The sequence below is a fragment of the Dipteris shenzhenensis genome, chromosome 28 (genome assembly GCF_047967505.1).
Source record: "Dipteris shenzhenensis isolate YYH24624 ecotype China chromosome 28, Dip_SZ_1.0, whole genome shotgun sequence".
NCBI classification, from domain to species: Eukaryota; Viridiplantae; Streptophyta; class Polypodiopsida; order Gleicheniales; family Dipteridaceae; genus Dipteris; species Dipteris shenzhenensis.
Genome location: NC_141623.1, coordinates 16743393 through 16760788, shown reverse-complemented (window position 1 = coordinate 16760788; position 17396 = coordinate 16743393).

Genomic DNA, 17396 nt, shown 5'->3' with positions numbered 1-17396 from the left:
GGTATACATTGTTACATGAGAGATTCTCAACACTTCAAATATGGGATTGCTAAAGCTAAGGGAAAATATTCTAAATACATTTAATTACCAGAATCCTCAAAAGATAGTATAGTAGGGAGGGATTTATACGAGTTTTTAAAGTGTTCACTATTTGTTCATATACAGATGATGTTCTCGAAAGTGAGGGTTATAATGATAAACAAGTAAATTGGTCCATAAATGAGAAGCTAAGGAAGAATTGTATATTCATTTGAGAAATATACTAGCTTAGTTGGTGTAAAAAATTATCACTCGAACTTTTTTGCTCATAGGATTTTGCTAAAAAACTGTGCACATCCTCTTGGTTTACAACTGGGAAAATGGACAATGACTATGCATGGGAAATTCCCATGGTTCTAACAAGGTAATAACACACACATACAACTAACAATCACTTAAGGGGGGAAATACCAAGGCAAAGAACCCTTATCGAGACAACACACAAAATAACTTAGAAGATATATGGGTCATCACCCTCATCAAGATTGACTTGGGTGGTGAAAGTAGTGAGAGATTTAATCTCCTTTGGTTCTTCTTCTTCTTTCTCTACTTCTTCCATAAGATTTGCTGAAAATTTCTTCTTTGCATAGCACTCCTTTTCAAAGTGTCCATGCTTTACACAAAAATTGGACTTCATCTTGCTCTTGCTGGTAGATCCTTTGAATTTGCTTTGATCAAATATGCCCCATTTTCTTGGTGGTCATTCTTTTGTTTAATCTTTCTTTCCTCTTCCAAGGGGGATGCTATATATATCCACCAAACTAAACTCTGGTAGATTGGTGAGCTCATCAGGTAGACTCTTAAGCAAGATAGTAATCACAATGTCATCATCAAGATCAAACTTGATGCTAGCTAGTTGAGTCAATATGCTTTTCATGGAGTTTAAATGTGAAGATATTGAATCTCCTCTATCTGACTTTAGATCAAAAATCTTAATGAGCAGAGAACATTTCCCTTGTGCTCCAAAGACAAATCTCAAGGTGCTTCCATGCAGCATGTGTAGTTTCACAACCATCAATGTGATGAATAAAGGAATCACTCAATCCGAGTGCAATTACAACTAATGCCTTTTCATCCCTAGGTAACTATAGAGCTTCTCCTTCCCTAGTAGTAGGTTTCTTCTCTTTCCCATTAGCAATATTCCAAATCCCCTTCTTCATGAGAATAAACTTAATATAGACAAGATAGAAGAAATGGTGATTTGTAGGAACTTGCACATCTAGTAATCTCAAAAACCTCCTTTCTATGTATTCTCATCCACTCTTTGAGATCATTAATAAAGAGGCAAAAAATAGTTGGCAAGATGGGGCAACCTTGTTTGACTTTTATATTACTATTTATGACACCCTCCTTGTTATGTATTCTCATCCACCCTTTGAGATGATTGATAAAGAGGCCAAAAAGAGTTGGCAAGATGGGATAGCCTTGTTTAACCCTTATATCACTATTTATGATAAGTTTTACCTTGGTGCATGATCCATCCATTAGTGGTGGCTATGCTAACTTTGCTCTTGCCCACCATGCTATTTTAGCCATTTCAAGAGGAACCCTTCCTCTAGAGCCACATTCATGCTTGCCCACCATGCTATTTTAGCCATTTCAAGAGGAAAACTTCCTCTAGAGCCACATTCATAAGCCTAGTAAGCATTTTCTTCCTTCTCTCCTACCCAAGTTATCATTTCTACTACTAACCCTTATGTGTTTGGATTTTTCCCATTAGCTAGCTTTTTTAGGCCTACCTTCCTCAGTTATGATGCCATTTGTTGCCTTGAAAATTATAGTTGTGGTTGAATTTTTCTTTCCCATCTCTTTCATGGAGGCTTTTGATGAATTGTATCATGTCTAGGTTGATGCATAATTGGTAGTATCCAATTAAAGGGCTTTATGTGGCGACTCAATGTTGAACTATGACATACTAGTGGGTGAGATTTCAAATCTGAGTTAATGAGACACAATATATCAAAGCTTGCTAGCACAATCATTTTGAACACCATGTGTAGCTTAACACATGGCACTCTAAGCCTTTACTCCATGAACATATAGTCCTTTTGAATAGTGTGTAGATCCAAGACATGCAAGCTTTTCATTTAATAATTTTTAACACCTTTTAGAACTTGATATTCTACACCTTTACTAGACACAAACACAATGCATGACATGTGGGGGTCCATGGAATAGTGGGACCATTGCACTGTTCTTGTGTGTGACAACAACAAGAGAGCTATTTTAGTACTTCTAAGGATATTAAAGCCAACAAGGTGGTCACACTTTCCCACCTACCCCAACCTCTTGGTCCCAAACCTTTGTATGTCATATGAGTGGCTACCTCTCAAACTCATTTGGGCATGTTAGACTAGCTCACATGAGTTCTCTAGATAAACACTTTCAAACCCTATGAAGGCTCCTCCATAGGGGGAGCCCTGCCTTATGAGAGGAGCCTCTAAAAGCTTCCACCTGCCATTGACCTCCTCATCAGGTGGGATGACAAAATATGAAGAGGGGAGAGGAGAAGAGTGGAGATGAGGAGAGAGGACACAGCTAGAGAGCACACCACAAATGACTAATTGTACACTATATTTAGTTGAAAATGTAGAATATATACAAACCCATTTAGGGTTTGGGTTAGGGTTAGGGTTAGGGCATCTAACCCTTTCCTTTGTAGCACACTATAAGCATTAGTGCTATGCACATATGATCACATGATGTTGAGCGTGATCTCTCAGCACTTTTCCTCAACATCAACATCATGAAGTAGGCCTTCCTTTAAGATGATGATTCTGAGGAATCCAAAAAGGAGTGAGCATTACATTCCATCACAACCCTTTAATGGGAATGTCCTTCCTCTGTGTCAAACCAAGATCTAGTCAATGTTTCTCGAAAAAGCTCTTTATCGAGTGGTTTGGTAAAGATGTCTGCAACATTCTCTTTGCTATCACAATGTTGCAGCGTGATTTCACCAAGTAACACTCTTTCTATGATGAAGTGCTCTTTGACATCAATGTGCTTTGTCCTAGAGTGATATATTGGATTCTTGGCCAATGGTTGAGCCGATTGGTTATCACAGTATATCGTTGTTGGCTTTGACTCATCAAAGTAATTTGTTTCTGACAATAGTCTCCTGAGCCATATAGCTTCACATGCACCTGTAGTGAGTGCTCTATACTTTTCTTCAGTCGAAGACAAAGAAACAATTGGCTGCTTGTTTGACAACCATGATATAGCACCTTGACCAAGGAAAAATGCATATCCTTTGCTTCAATAGCGTAGGCAAGCTAGACTCTCCATCCATCAATGAGCAATGCCTTTTTCAAAGCTTTCAAGTCCAAACATAGAGCCAAGCTCATGTAACTAGCTCAACGAACTCTTGTGGCTCTCCAACAACCCCCAATATGCTCCATCAAGCTCTTGGACATGGACGTGAACACCATGGTAGCTGCTCCAACATGGCTAGTCGCCTCCAACAGTCTCCAATAGTCTCCCAACCTCCAAAGCTTTAACTAAGGCTTCATAAACTAGCCTCACCTTCATACGTGACATCCAACGAGCATTCCTCTAGACAACGTGAGGCTCTAGATGCTTCTTTATAGCCAACCCATCCACCCAAGGCTTCAAAGTCTTCATTGTCAGATTCAACAGAGCTCCTCAACTTTGCAAAGCTGCTGCCACAAATGCTCTCCATCCATAATGGCTCGGTTGCCTGGCTCTCCACAACTCCATCTCCAACTGCCTCTAACAACTAGCAACAATAATAACTAGATGACCTACACCACCAGTGCCAACAAAGGATCTCCTCCACGGCTCCTCTCGATGACGCCTCTAGCAACCACGCTCCTTAGCAAGCTCCTGGATCCCAACTCATTGATCGACTGGGTTGATAGCCCATGTAAGCTAAGCTACAACACTAGCCATCGACTAATGCCTGACCTGTGCCTCCACTGGCGATGCCTCACAGAAGCACCTCTACACAGAGATAGAATCTTTAGAAGATTTCATCCAGAATCCCACAAGATTTTGATTGACACATGGCATGAGCCTTATTAGCTTAGAAGTTTACATGTGGCAGATCACAGTTACCTACGATTAGGTTAATCTAACCTTGGCTAGATTGGTACGGTTAAGTTTCTTTGGGTTAGGTTTGGTCAGTGGCCAAATTTGTGCCATGTGGCAACCTTACCCATCTATGCCACATCATCAACCTTATCGTGACACATCAGCACTCCACCCTGGTAGTCAAAGTCAAAGTCCAAGTTAGTAGTCCATGTCATCAATGCCACATCACCATGCCATGTCACAGTAGCAAGTTCAGTCTGCACTGCCACATCAGCATTCTAGTCAGCAATGACACATCATCAACCATGTGGCACTCTGGCCCCCTACTTGGCACACTTGGTATTTTGCATGTGGCCACTCCTACCACCTCAACACAGGGCTCCACAAGCATAGTCCCTGCTAAGCACAATCATTGCATGTGACTCACTATGCCACATCATCGTTGTGCATTTTTACTCTTTTTTGACCCTCCACCTAGATCAAGCCATATATCTTGATCTAGGAATCTGAATTTGAGGGAGCTACAAAAAGGTGAACAATCGATTTTTTGTGCTTTATGTTCTTGTCACATAATGCACACATTTTGGTGCAAGTATGACTCACTTTTGAGCCTCGTTTTGATAAATCAACTTCCTACACACACGTCAACCTCTACATCAATGCATCTAACCCATCACATTAAAAGAACCAAAGAAAAGAAATTATTTGTTATTCTTTCATCGATCAATGATTGGTATAGATCTAGATTAGAGTAGACCAGATCGCCATAGAGGGGACGCTTTGAATTTCTCCAAGTTGCCAATCTAAGCCATGCCCAAAATTCCCAACTAGTTCCTACAGTCCCTACGCTCACATACGGTTTCACATCATCACATTACATGAAACCTGATGACTCATTAGTTCAGTGAGAAGACTTTAGAGTGTTCAGAGGAATTGCCAGTTGATTAGTGTGGGTAGATAGCACATGATTTGATTTCACATACACATGCCATCATTGTAAAGCCTATTTGAATATTTCATGGCATTGTGCACATCATTTTAGCCTCGTAAAGCCTCTTGGCTATTCTTGGCATCATTTTCCATAAGCCTTGTAATTTGGGTCAGATTATATATTATAGTTCTACCTCACACCTTGCCACCTTGGCGTACCTCGTTAACATTACCACATCACCCATCCCTCCACCTCATATTGCCATATCAATCTACCACCTCATGAATGCCAACTCATCATGCCATATCACATTTCCACATCATGGAAGAGCCTCATATATTCCACACCATATTGCCACATCATCACCATGCATGGTGCCACATTAGCCACATGTATACACATCATGATGATGGTGAGCCACATCATCAACATGCATGGTAAGTTATATATGCATGTGATTTGAGTGCGTGAAGTTTTTTGAATTTTAAGCATAGAATACCATGATTGAGGTTTATGACCACGATTGAGGTATTTGGAAGTGGCAAAATAATCAAATTGTCATGGTTTATGACCACGATCGAGGTAAGTTCAAAGTTCACTTGCCATAGTCAATGTTTTGTAGTTGATTCAGATAGTGACCTTCACGACACTTTGAGTACATTTCTTGCATCATGTCTATGACTAGCAACCTCAATCTGGAGGCATCTGCTAAGTTAGACAGCTCCAATTAAAATACATGTAAATACTGAATGGAGACCATTCTTGTACTTTAGGACAAATGGGAGTATGTCGATGGATCTACGCCTAGACCATTGGATGATCCAACCAGCTACTCTACTCTACCTATTGTCACAACACCAGCAGTGGGATCTACAACGGGATATCCAGCTACACAAACAGTTTCAGCACCTGTAGTAGATCCTACCATTGCTTGAGCACAGGTGGAATGGGATAAGAAAGATAAGTACGCATATCATCTAATCAAGTAGAATGTGCAAGATGTCATGCTAGGACAGCTCAACACCATCAAGACATTGAAAGAAGCATGGGATATGTTTGCAGCTCTCTACGAGTCAAAGAACACTTCCAAGATTCTCACACTGAGAAACCAAATCAACCAGAGTTTTCACTTATGTACTCAAGATCAAAGACTACAACAATCAACTCGTAGTAGCAAGAGAGACCATGAATCTAGTAGAAATGGTTCAAGTCATCCTGAATGGACTAGGAGAGGGATACAAGAATCTAGTCTAGAGTATTGCCATTCAATGGCAAATTCTGACACTAGAAGGACTTCAGTCAGTCTTACTTGGTGAAGAACTCAGGACGCAAGCCATTCATGCACACAAAGGTCATTCTAATGATCAAGCACTCACAGCTTAAGATAGAAGCAAAGGTAGAGGTAGATCATTCCAAAGAAGTGGTCATCATTAGCAACAAGGTCATCAGCAAAGTCAGCATCAGCATCAGCATCAACATCATCCTCAGCAACATCAGAATTAGCAAAGAGGAAATCATTCCAATCGAGGAAGATCCCAAGGATGAGGGAATGCATCCACCAATGTGTCAAACGTCCAGTGTAGCTACTCTCATAAGTTTGGACACTATGAAAGAGATTGCCGCAAGAAATAGTATGACCAAGGCAATCAATCCAGTAGCAATTGAGGGAATTTTTGCGGAAGAGGAAATCATCGTGGTGGACATTCTAGTCACAATCATTTTGCAAATGAACATGGAATATGTTTCTTGCAAATGAGGAAATGCAAAATACTGATACAATGTATCTAGACACTGATTGCAATCCAAAAAAGGAATTTAGCTATCAAGTCGACCAAGCAGATCAAGATCCTTGGTACATCTATAGCGGTGCATCATCTCACATGACAAATTGTCAGGAATGGTTCACAGAGTTGAAACCATTAGAAGGTCAGAAAAATGTCATCTACATAGCAGATAATACACCAAATCTAGTTCAAGGGACATGATCCCTATGAACAATTTCACTGGTATGAAAGGATTAGTGAGAGATATACTCTACATTCTGAAGCTCAGCAAGAACCTCTTGTTAGTAGGTCAAATGACGGAACACAACTATCGAGTCATATTCAATGGAGATGAATGCACTATTAGAGACAAATCCAGAAGATTTTAGCTAGTAGAGGAAAAGGTGTCAAGGAAGGATGACGCTTGTACAGAATGCTAGCCACAGTACCAGATATGCATGTCATGTCAGCTCAACCACAACAGATGCCACTATCTGCAAAATGGCACAAGAGATATGGTCATATCAATTTCAAGAGCTTGCTAGATCTTAGGAATCAGAATATGGCAATTGGGATTCCTAAGCTATAGTTTCTTGGAAAAGTTTGCAAAGCATGCTACTTTGGCAAACAAAAGCAAACCAACTTCGGTAGAAGTACCTCTCGAGCACGAGGTATTCTTGATTTGATACATAAATATGTATGGGGTTATGCCCAGACCCATAGCATCAATGGTTAACTTTACTACTTGACTTTCATGGACGACTAGAGTAGATATTGTTGGGTCTACTTTCTGAAAGAGAAATCTGAAGTGTTTTCTAGATTTCAAGAATTCAAAGCCATGGTAGAAAACCAAACAGGCAAAAAGATAAAAGTCATGAGATCATATAGAGGAGGTGAATACATGTCTTTAGCATTCATGAAATTTTGTAGAAGTCACGGCATTCAAAGACAATTCACTTGTACAGATGTAACTCCTCAGCAGAATGCAAGAGCTGAAAGGAAGAATGGAACTTTAGTAGACAGTGCTAGAGCAATGCTTAGTGAGAAACATCTTTTGAATTAGTATTGGGCAAAAGCAATAGCCACTACAAACTATTTGCTTAATTGGCTTCCTACCAAACCGATTCAAGGTATGATACCTTATGAAGCATTCACTAGACATAAGTCACACATTGGGCATCTCCGCATATTTGGTCGCATAGCATATGCCCACATACATGATGATCATCGTAGGAAATTGGATGTGAAGTCACGCAAATGCATCATGGTTGGCTACAATGAAGAAAGCAAAGCATACAAGTTGTATGATCCCATCAATTGCAAGATCATAATCTCCAGAGATGTAATCTATAATGAGGAATCAAAATGGAAAACCTCAAATACACAGGAGATAGACAGCAACGGAGTTGTAGGAACTTGTACTATGCATGGCATAGGTACTCCGACATGGATCCAAAAAAGTATGTATGCATAATCCATGATAAGATGGACCAAAAAAAGGCAGAAATTCCAAGACTTTGGGTGAGGTCCAAGGACACCAATTCCGCATGGCAATTATAGGTTTCACTCATTGGAATGATTACCCATGGGCATGTACAAGGTCATTATGGACACTTCACCCTCAATGGTTTGTGGCCATCTGATCCCAACTTGACAATTGGATTGCTTTCAATTTGTTTGTGCAACCTAGAGAGGATGCAACCGATTTCATAGTCATCTACAGAAAAGATTGATGAAGAAGAGCAAGAATTGCCAGAAACACCCCAACTAGAGCCACAGTAGCTCAGACGATCTACTAGGGAAAGTAGACCACCAACTAGATTGACATATGCTCAGAAAGGCAAAGCAATTTAGGTTGAAACTACCAACTATGATCTTATTACTACCATCATGGCTACAAAAGAGCTAGTGTACTTCAAAGATGTAGTAGACAAGCCAAAATGGCAAACTTATATGAATGAAGAAATGGATGATTTGTATAAGCTTCCACCTATCCTGTGAATGACCTTTCCTATGAGGGGAGCCTCTAAAAGCTTCCAACTATGGGACTGTTACCATTGACCTCTTGTGTAGGGGGGTGTCCTTCAGAAGTCCTCATTGTAGTAAGAGATTCCAAGATTGGAGCCTAGAGTGAGACCACATACCACCAAATTTCCCAATAGGGCTCTACTTTGCATCACAAGATCAATAATGCTAAGTCCTCCCTATGACTAGGGTATGCTCACCATTTTCCACATGACCATGGCTCCAGTGTTCCTCATACCATCCAAACTTGTGCATAAGAAAATGCACACAAGGTGCCTAAGATGAACCATAAAACCTCTATAAAAGCACTAGCAAGAGGCTATATACCAAGCCGTAGGTAGGAGGACTTGATTGGCCACAAGGTCCTTGCCTACTAGAGAGAGAGTTTGGCCAAGCTCTAGTACAAAAGCTTGTGCATCACATTGTCTAGGACTAGGATAATTTGCAGCTCTAATGAAATATCAATGCCCACCTAACAACCAAATTATCTCTCTGTGCCCCTGTAAAATCCACCAAAAGCCAAGTGTAACACACGATCCTACTCCTAAACCTCCTTAGATGCTATGAGGAAGCTGAATGATTAAGCTAGTTTATCTTGGCCCTTGAGGTCAAAAGTAAGTCTCTAGGGCTCCATTTATCCCCTCTAATACCCTCTAAAAAGATTCTGTGTCATTTGAAAATTCTGAGTCTAGTAGCTCCTCCTTTTGATCAATTGGGAGTTGCACTATGTAGTCTCTAGTGGTCACGGAGGAATGCCGATGAAGTCTCCTAGTCCATGATACTCTTTGTGAGAGCAATGCAAGTTGCATTGTACATAAGTATCAAAATTTCCTTTTTTTTAAATTTGTTGAACAATATGCCAACTGTTCCAAGCTATTCTCCTCCTTGGAATCACCTATTGTTGTGACCATGCAACTCTTATGTGCAACTCATATGCTGGTTGTGCTAGGGTTTTCTTCTCCTTTGAATCACTCGTGATTATGTAGCTCTATTGCATGACTCATCCATCTAATTTAGTTGCTACAATCACCTCTTGATTGCCTCTAGTTCACCAAGTTGATGATCATCAACAATGTGTAGGCTCGAGACTAGAAACTCCATAGGGAGAGCTTCTTATCCAAAGGCCATTTGAAATGGTGTTACATTAGCTAGTAAGTGTACCACCATAAACTCTTTGGTCGGTAACTCAAATACTTCATTCATAAAATGAGTGCCTTGATCACCGACAAATTCAATTGGGCATCCATATCTAGATAGGACATCCACAAAAATGAACTTGGTTGTAGTCCAAATCGAGTTGTCCCTTATAGCTTTAGCTTCAGCCCACTTTGTGGCATAATCTATAGCTATAATAATATATTGTTTTAATCTAAGTAGAAAAAATCAAATTCATTCGAAAAAAGCATGAAAGCCGGATGAATGATTCAAGAGGGAGAAAAATCGCATAAAACAACGCTAACATGTCATGTTTTTTTCATAAATTGACATGTCATCCAATTGTATTCGGATGAAAAAAACTATTTGTATGAATACGTATTCGTACAAATAAAATTGTATTAGGATGAATATTATCTTCTTTTCCTATATTTAAGCTTACAGTTTGCTAGTTTATATTATCTCACGCTTGGTTCTCTAGTTGAGTAGAAGAGATCAAAGAAAGAAGAGAAAAGAAGGAAGACCCTCTAAGGTTGCAAAAGCAATCTAGAATGTCTGAATTAAGATGGAATTTTTTTGTGGAGCTCTAGGTTCTCTTCGTTGTTGAGCTCCTCAGATCTCTTGTGAGAAATAATATTTTGGTTTTTGTTTGTGTCTATGATCTTAGAGTCTTATAGGAATAAATTTGTTGCTTTATGTTTTAGTTTATTAGAACACTGAGAGTCTCATTCTTACACTTTCTTTTGAATGAATATTTAATATTGAATCAATAGAATGTGAATGAATACAAAGAGTTTCTTCGATCTCTTGTGAGAAACGTAATTTTGGTCTTCTTTGTGTCTATGATCTTAGAGTCTTATAGGAATAAATTTGTTGCTTTGTGTTTTAGTTTATTAAAACACTTAGAGTCTTATTCTTATATTTTCTTTTGCATGAATATTTAATATTCTTTCAATTGAATGTGATTGAATACAAAGAGTTTCTTATATCTCTTGTGAGAAATGTAATTTTGGTCTTCTTTGTGTCTATGATCTTAGAGTCTTATAGGAATAAATTTGTTGCTTTGCATCCTAGTTATTAGAACAGGGATGTGCCATTTGTACGAGCAAAACCCTATGAGCATGTTTTTCAAGATATTAAAAAAACGGTATTTCATTAGGAAGCATGGTTTTTTCACTTTTATTTTTGCTAGAACTAGATCCTTTTATCATATAAAAATATACAACATAGTCACTCATTCACTTTCACATAATGTAACTTTTCTTGTTCATAAACATCCACTGTACCCTTGTTATTATCTAAAAAGAGCGTTGAACAATAATTTCTATAAGAGGCATCCCTCATAATTACTCATAATGTAAATATTATACATACATAATTACTTATTAAACAAATTTATATCAATACGACAAGAGCATTCTAGTGTTTTTATAGAATAAACAACAAGACATTTATCGATATGTTTCTAAAGAAGTAAAAATAACCATACATAAGTATTAACTTGGACTCATATATCTACTCTCATTAAATACATGTAAGATTTAAGAATTTATATGCAAGATTTTGCAAATATAACTCAATGGATGTGCTAAAATGACATTTTTTGGTCAATTTGAGTGGTTGAATGACTATATTTAGACATTGGATGAGAAAGTTATGCCACTTTTAAAAGTGCAGTCTAAGGTAGTTTTGCCAATGAAACTACCTTGGAAGACCTACTTCAAAGGGGTTTCACTGGCAAAACTACCTTGGATGGCTTGCTTCAATGAGGTTTTGTTGGAGAAACCCTTTCATGAAGATAGCTTGAGAGAGGGCTTTCAATGTGGTTCCCTATTAATTAAAATTTGTAAGAAGGATCATTAGGAAATTTTCATAGAGAAATCTACTCTATATGTGGGTTGTTCAAAATCCATCCCATTATGTTATTCACCATCCCCAAATATTCACCATTTTGTATATAAATAGGCACTCTTATAATATTTTACACATTTCTAAGTGAAACTATGTTTTCTTCCAATCCATTTTTGCCATATTTTTACATAGTTGGAAGCTTTTTTTTTCCTTCACTCAGACACTCAGATGATTTCACTCTTAAAATGGCCATCCTATTGAAAGAACATATATATGTTCTTTCAATAGAATGTGAATGAATGATTCACAATTTACGTTTACTCATTCTTACACTTTCTTTTAAATGAATATTATGTATTCTTTCAATAGAATGTGAATGAATGATTCATGGTTCACAATTTACATTCACTCATTCTTACACTTTCTTTTGAATGCATATTTAATATTCTTTCAATAGAATGTGAATAAATGATTCACATTTAAGTATTCTCATTCTTACACTTTCTTTTGATTGAATATAGTTTATTCTTTCAATAAATTGTGGACCAGCAAACTTTCTCCCATAATAAAGACTATGAGAAAGGTAGATGTGCTCTGGATTTTCCATATCCTAATTCTGGAAGCTATTTCCTTGACTACCCAAAAGACCCTGAATGCTATCAGTGGTGGCTATAATTGATTCTTAGGAGCTTCCTTAGCCTTATAGCATAAACAACATCGCTACACTGCTCATTGTGAATACAGCAACCACAAGCAATAGAGTGGCAATTTGTGGAGTGTGTAAATAACACAAGGAGTGTGCTTAGAAGGAGGGGATCCAAGGCACATCCACTGTTCCATTGAGAAAGATGTGGTAGCCATACCAACATAATAAAGTCTATAGCTCCACCTAACTCATCTGTGATCTCTTAACTCTTCACCTGACTAGTTGCTCTTTTGAAGAAACACATTGCTTGTAAAACAAGAGGGATAGGACCTTCTTTAAGGATCGGCGATAAACAAGGCAAGCTACCTCAGTAGAAGCCTCTAACTCATTCCCCTATTAAAAGACAAATCCTAGTAAGCTACGGAAAGCAAGCGAGCTAATTTGGACTGAAAAAGCAGTGGCTTTTGATTTTGAGCAAAAAATCATGATTCAAACCATTAGATCTTTGAAGATCAACATTTAAGACTCTGATGCATGGCTTAATGAGGGTTCAAAGAAAGATAAAACTTCTTTTTTAGGCTACTTGCCATAAAAACGGATGAGTAAAATAGTGGACATGAGACGCCACATAAGGTCCATTAGGACCCGATCCTCCCTGCAAATGTCAGGGGTTTTGATTTTTTATTGATTTTGTGATGTCCATATTGTGGAAGCTAAAGTCCAACAAAAACATGAAAAAAGCGATACAATAATTGATCCTCATTGCAGTTTATACAATATTGTCACATGGACTACAACCGTATGAATATAGGTGTAGTCATCCTTCAATCTTGCATCCATCTTGGATTTCCTTGCTCCCTTGCATTGATAACATGCAATAAACGAGAGGAATGTTGTAACAATTCAGATTGAAAACAAGAAAATTTGAATGGATGAGTAATTGAAAATATTTATATTATGGTATATAATATATAATTATTATAACCACACATAGTGTGCGTGGGGAGAGGCACGCTTCCTTTCCCAAAGAGTTAGAATTCGAGGAAACGGGCCCTTCCCTGGGTGCCGAGACAAGGCCGAGAATATTAACGTCAAGAATATAAATGCCGAGAGTATTAGCGCCGAGGATAAGTCTCATGAATGGATGGAAAACTTGCATATAACCTAAATGCCAATAGTTGTAATCGTAGTCCAATGCCCAGAGACAATATCCCAAAAACTTGCCAATGTGAGCTTGAGAGGATCTGTGTGTCCTTGATCGGGATGATTTGAACATTTTTAGATCATTCAATAGACTCTGGACATTGCAAAAAGAAAACTATCATTAGAGGAAGTCCAAAGTAGAGCACGTAACATTCTCACTCTCCACTTAGCCTGCGTTACATGCCTCTCCACCTCAGCCTGCATTACATGCCTCTCCAACCTTAGGAAAATTGAAGTTTGAACACTTTGGGATGATTTGAACATTTTCAGATCATTCAATAAACTTTGGACATCGTAAAAAGACAACTATCATTAGAGGAAGTCCAAAGTAGAGCATGTAACATTCTCGCTCTCCACTTAGCCCGTGTTACATTCCTCTCGAACCTCAGGAAAATTGGGGTTTGAACACTGTAGGAAGTCGAGCTTTTAGGCATGTGAGGGTAGAGCATAAGGTCATCATGAGGCTCGATATGCCATGCTGGGCTTCATCTCTTTAAGGCCCTTATTACGCTTATGTGCTAGCAACTGCTTAAACACAACTCCATCTTGGCTGCTTAGCACCAAATCCTAAAGGCTGGCTGGCTTCCAACAACCTCACTACCATGTCTCCAACATAGCTAATGTGACACACGGATCGATAGACAGATGGATAGTTTAATCAACATCATTCCCATAGAGCTCTAATCATTCAATTGTCTCGCAACCTCAAATCTATAAACAAAAAATACCAATCGCACATCGACTGGGAGAGAATATTACCTCAAAATCTTGGTTGAAGACATTGCAAGCAACCAGACCTCTCCACTGTTGCTTGAAGACAGAGACACTATTGACAATCATGTGCTTGTTATGAATTATATGACAAAAGCACTTCTATGTTTTTCTCCCATCCTTTTGATAAAAAACTTAACTATGCTTTAGCACCTTGCTTTTCATACCGTTAGGTTTTCTTGAAATCAATGCCCAAGATTGTGACAAGTGGCTCAAGGAGAGCTCAAAAAAGTCAAACTTCCCCCTAGGCTACCTACCGTAAAAATACAAAGTACATCTCATCCACTTAAGCTACAGTGCCGCCCATAAGGTTGGCCAAGATAACTTGCAAACCTTTTTCTCGTGCATAAAAAAAACATCTCACTTTGCTCCTCTTTCAAGAATTTTTGTTCAAATTCTTCTCCATGTATGGCAAATCACGTTGCCCTTATGTTGCTAGATGTACCAACATCAAGATACAGATATGAAGGGGCACAAGGATGATTTTACCTATCTATGGTCATCCATGTATTCCCCTACCTTTTAAAAATAATACTTTTTTTTCTTTTCTAAAAAATAATACTTCTTGTCATTCCCAATTTTGTTGCATGTGGACTTTTTGCCCATAAAACTTGGTGCTCATTCCCATGTCTTTCTTACATCTGAAATTCTATATTTAATTCAAGACCTAATAATACATATGACCCAAGACAATACAAGAATAAAAATCATTGTTAACCATAGGAAACAAGAGGAAAGGTGGAGGAAGCCATTTCACACTATCGAAAGGTTATTAACCTTATCTTTTAAGGGTGCTTTCCAAGTCTCCTTTCTAAAAGCAAATCTAAAACGTGCCAAAGTCCTTATATATGCTATCAAGGTGCTATGACATAAAAAATTTCATCTTTTTCTAAGTGCTTTGACATAAAATTTTCATCTTCTTCTATCGGATTGCTAGCTAAAGTTCAAATTTAGTGAGCCATAGCACCTTGTATTTTAACACTTGAATGACTTTTAGAAGATTAAGGACCCATTGGTAGAAACTAAATGCCTATATACCATGGTAGATTCCTACATGTTTTTACCACCATGAACCCCATAGGGGGCGGGGGGGGGCATCCTCACAAGCGGACCCTAGACCACGCAAATTGCATGGTACACTATCCTATTTGCTCAGACAAGCTTGATGCAAGTAGTCACCTTGTTTAGGGCCCTCTTAATTGTAGAAGATGGAATCTATAACGGCAACAAGGTCACAAACTCTTTTGCACCCATCGCCCTTGACACCACCTCTAGTAGCCCTAGCAACATTAGCTCTGCTATGTATCATTGACCATAGCCAAGAGGACCCAATTGGTTATGGTAGAAATCAAAGAATCCACAACATCGTCCAGATTTCTTACAAACAAATCTACTACTTGACATTGTTTACTATCCATCCTCATGAGTGGCTTTAATAGCCATTGTTTGAGGATCCCATTTCACACCTTTGTGAGGCCTTGCATTAAACCATACTCTTTGGTCATCTAGAGATATAAGCAATCAATTTCGATCATTTATCTATGAAAATTATTATTATTTTGCATGGGGGGACTACTAAAATATTCATTGCACTACTAGGAATCACTGTGCATAAAAGTAGAGCTAGATCTCCTTGATAGGCAATTCAATGACCATGCCATTACAACTACTTGATGCACCTAGATGTTAATGGATTGAGGGTGTGGTAGTCTCAAAATCCATAGCTTCTTTAATGGGCATGAAACCTAGGGTTAACAGAGACATTGCATTACCAAATTCTTTTTTTTTGGAGGGGCAAGAGTAAAGCTTTGTTGTATTAAATTCAAAAGACATATACATGGCTGATAGCATCTACTAGCATTTGGAGCGTATGTTCCTTGAGCTTGATGGCCAACCTTTTCTTCACTTCCAAGATCCAAGAAATCGCCAAAAGATGACTAGAATTTGAATTTCACCTGGCTTGTCGCTTGCGATGATTTTACTGGCGTACGACTACAATTATGACTATTGACATTTTGGTAAAATGCTAGTATCTTATCCATTTACGAGACGTATTCTCGGCACTAATATTCTTGATGTTATCTCGACACCCGGGGATGTTATCTCGACACCCGGGGAAGGGCCCATTCCCTCGGATTATAACTCTTTGCAGAAGGAAGCGCGCCACCTCTCTGCCCACACTATGTGTGGTAATAATAAAATTATATTTTATTTTATTTTCAATTGCTCATCCATTGAATAAAATGTGTGGTAGTAATAAAATTATAGTATATTATATTTTCAATGTGTGGTAATAATAAAATTATATTATATTTTATTTTCAATTGCTCATCCATTCAAAATTGCTTGTTTTCAATCTGAATTCTTAAAACATTTCTCTCTTTTGACGCATGTTATTGATGTGAGGGGGAAAGGAAATCCAAGTTGGATGCGAGATCGAAGGATGATGATACCTTTATTCATATGGTTTTAGTCCATGTTATAATAGTGTATAGACTTCAATGAGGATCAGCTATTGTGTCGCCTTATTCATGTATTTGTTGGACTTTAGCTTCCAAAATATGGACATCACGAAATCAATAATATATCACCATCCCTGACATTTGCAAGGAGGATCGGGTCCTAACGGACCATGTGTCGCGTCTCATGTCCACATTTTTAATCATTCGCTTCTTTCCTTTAAAAACTTGAAAAAATACTAGGATTGAAGATTCAATTTCGAGTTAGTAGTTATGTGCTCCACGATGGAAAGGCTGCCTGGTGCCGCAACTCAAGTTGCCTTAAAGAAATTGATAAAATAGTACGATTCAGGCGAGTTAGTAGTTACGTGCTCCACGATGGAAAGGCTGCTTGCCGCAAATCCAGGTAATAGCAGAGTGAGATTGAGGTGGAGAAAAGCGAGGGGGCTTCCTTAAGAGAGCAACAAACTCTGAAAGGAAAAGCAAGGCCCTTCCTTGAAGTA